The following is a 2,991-nucleotide window of genomic DNA, read 5'->3' as shown; positions in this document are numbered from 1 at the left end:
GAATTTTCTGTGCAAATGAAAATATAGGTTTAATAAAACAAGCATGTATATTATGGCACTTCCTATGTTCTCATTTCTTTCATGGGAGAAAATTAAATTATGAAAGGCAAGAGATACAGAATATCAAATGTTAAGAAATAGTGCACTGACAGGTATTCTTCCATTAGGCCCATGACACAAGACACCAAATAAATGAATCTTTTTAACCTATCATTTAACATTTGTTATTGAATTTAATTCAATACATTTAATTGAAGAGCCCAAGAGCATGGGACTGCTGCTGCTGTGCTATGCCCAGCAGCCATAAATGTTCTGCAGATATTTCCATTCATAACTGTAGCAAGGAAAAGCCCTATTTATGACTATATGCTATTTTACCCCATAATTATTATTGTTTTATTGAATTCTGAGTTGATAAAGATATAAGAAAGTGAGGAAGTTCACTGAAGTAAAGAGCATGATTTGTTTTAGGAAAACTACTGCTTATTTCTTCTGCTTATTATTCTAAATCACAGAAACTCCAAACCAATGGGCATATCCAGCAGCTCATTTCTTTCCCAGCTCATTTCTCATTTCTTCCTCCAATTCAGGGTGTGTAAATCCAGGAGGCCAATGCCTCTCTGAGTGCTGTTACTTCCTGTAGGGCCACCTTGCTCTATTAGTGGATGCCAAACTTAATAATTGCTTACATCTGAGGCTTCTCCAACAGAGGTTCCTTGACAAGGCTTGCTGAAGAGCATTGCAAACTGTTACAAGGTGAGACAGTGAATCCTGTTTTCCAAATGCTGATGTTGTTTTGACTTGTGCTGCAAACCACAGCCCACAGTACTCCTTTCTGGTTTAGACTCTGATTGAACATGTCTTGCTATAGCAAATTTCATTTCTTGTAGCATTTTTGTTCCCTACCATGGCCTCAATGTCAGGATGTTGTTTACCTTCTATAAGCTTTTCAGACTGAAATAGTGAGTTATTGAACTGCTTCATTTTTCCCTTCAGGGCACCATTTCCTTCCTGTTCAGCAATCAGTTTGAGCCACAGAAGCTGATTTGTTTCATTTAATCTTTGAGATCTGGGCCGGGTTTTGCACATTTTAGCACAGTAAGTAGCTCCTTTTATCTCATGCCTCTTCATAGTTTATCTTCCCACCAGTAGGCAGAAGGACAGAAGCAAAACACATCACACTCACCATGCTCAGGCCCTCAGAGGAGCTCAGAGCACTTTATATATCTTAAAGCATTTCTTTTCCAGCTCTTTCAAATCAATGCACTGTTGCCATCAAAATCACACTAGCCATCAGTTTCCTCTTTCTCTCTCACTTTTTTTTTTTCTTTACTCTTCCTTTTTTCTTTTTACCTTGTGTATAATCTTTCTCTCCTTTCTATTATGGATCTCACAGCCTTAATTTTTTCATGGCTTCTTCTGTTGCCATCTGTAGGGTTTTGCTGCCTCTCTATTTGTTCTCCTCAGTACAGATGAAAAGCTGCCATTAGATGTACATTCTTCTTTGTGCTTTCTTGATCACTTGGTAAAGAAGGTCAGCTAGGTCTGGCCCCCATGGGGGTCCTCTGGCCCCCACATTCCCCAAATTGCCACCCAGTAGATGCTGCCTGCCCTTCTCCAAATGCCCAGAGCAGCCTTAGGTTGCCTTTAGACTCTGCTTGCTGGGCTACTTTAAGTGTCCTGCCACCTTTCACCCTCATCTACAGCAGTAGTTATGTTAAGAGCCTTGTGATTGCTGCCTAGCACTCCTGCTTTCTTTTGCAGATCTTTGCCAGTCTCAGGCTGAAGAAGATTTTCTCAAGGCCAGGATTGTTTCTCATTCAGCAAAGCTATCAGATATATTTCAATTTTCCTGCTCTTTGCACACGACATAGTAAATTTTCAGTATCAAGTTCCACTCAACCCTAAAGCTCATGGAATATTCTAAACACCTGGATAGTGTTACTGAGTGTTGTACGGATGGCAACATGGGTAACATCCAGTACATGGGAAAGTGAAGGCTTCCTTTTGCTAGTACAGAAGAATTTAATTTCCATTTTCCCCATTTTTGCTGTACTGCGTGTAGGGCTTTAATTCATTCAAAGCCTTACTTTTTTTTTTTTTTTTTTTTTGCTGGGGCTTCCAACAGCTATGACACTATGACATACCGACATACCATAATTACTAAATAAAGCCTAAGTGTCTTGGAGTCCTCTTATCCAAGCTATATATTTTTATGTTCAGTACAGGCAACTGTGAGCACAACATGGGTAATTATACATTCAGTTTGAAATGTCCCAGTATTTACTCTGTCATTCCTGCATGGAATTATTCAGTGGTAAATCCAATATGAGATTGCAAGTAGCATCTGCAATTATTTTATTTATTTGTATTTCTCTATACAGAAAAGCTAACCCAAAATGTCATTCATAAACATGGTGCTAAATCATGCCTTGGCAATTTGTTTCTTACAGACAGACCATCCAGAAACACTAAAAGCTCAGCAAGCCAATGCACATAACAACAACAACAAAATAATAATTCAAAAGAAGGCATTTTACCAACAACTGGAAATATATCTGTTTTCCCCCCTTAAGGAGCCTCAGACCATTTGTGACTCTCAGGAGGTCATTGGGCCTGTAGGCAGAGAAAATTGAAGAGTCCAAAAATTTCTGCCAAGAGCATCCTTCTCATAGATCCTTGGTTTTCGACATGACAAGATTCCAGTTGAAACAGCTCTATTAAATGCTGCAGTGCCAGTAGAAAAGCCACCTTTTATACAGGCTGGTGTCCAAGGGATTCTTGTCTTTCTATCCACAGCAGGCAAAAGTGCAAAAGTGGCCACTGAGCACTACAGTGCCATTTTGCATCATAACCTTCTGTGTTCTCCAAGGTGCTCTGATTGAGAGGTACAGGATAATAAACTGCTTCCTACACCTGCTTTGGGCCTTAAGTGGTTTTTGAAGTCTGGTGATAGAGTGTGTCACAGTAAGTGGCAAAGTTCACAGCTGA

At 39.6% G+C, this 2,991-nt stretch overlaps 1 long non-coding RNA gene across 1 annotated transcript; it reads left to right on the top strand.

Annotated features, from left to right (window-relative positions):
• The first annotated feature begins 596 nt into the window (after positions 1 to 596).
• Positions 597 to 2,188, top strand: LOC106020176 (uncharacterized). The gene is made up of 3 exons (XR_001195590.5): positions 597 to 756; positions 997 to 1,098; positions 1,765 to 2,188. It is a non-coding gene; the product is annotated as an uncharacterized lncRNA (long non-coding RNA).
• Positions 2,189 to 2,991: the final 803 nt, after the last annotated feature.

Source organism: Anas platyrhynchos, chromosome 2 (genome assembly GCF_047663525.1).
Source record: "Anas platyrhynchos isolate ZD024472 breed Pekin duck chromosome 2, IASCAAS_PekinDuck_T2T, whole genome shotgun sequence".
NCBI classification, from domain to species: domain Eukaryota; kingdom Metazoa; phylum Chordata; class Aves; order Anseriformes; family Anatidae; genus Anas; species Anas platyrhynchos.
Note: the sequence above shows the minus strand (reverse complement) of the source record. Positions and strands in the feature narration are given on the sequence as shown.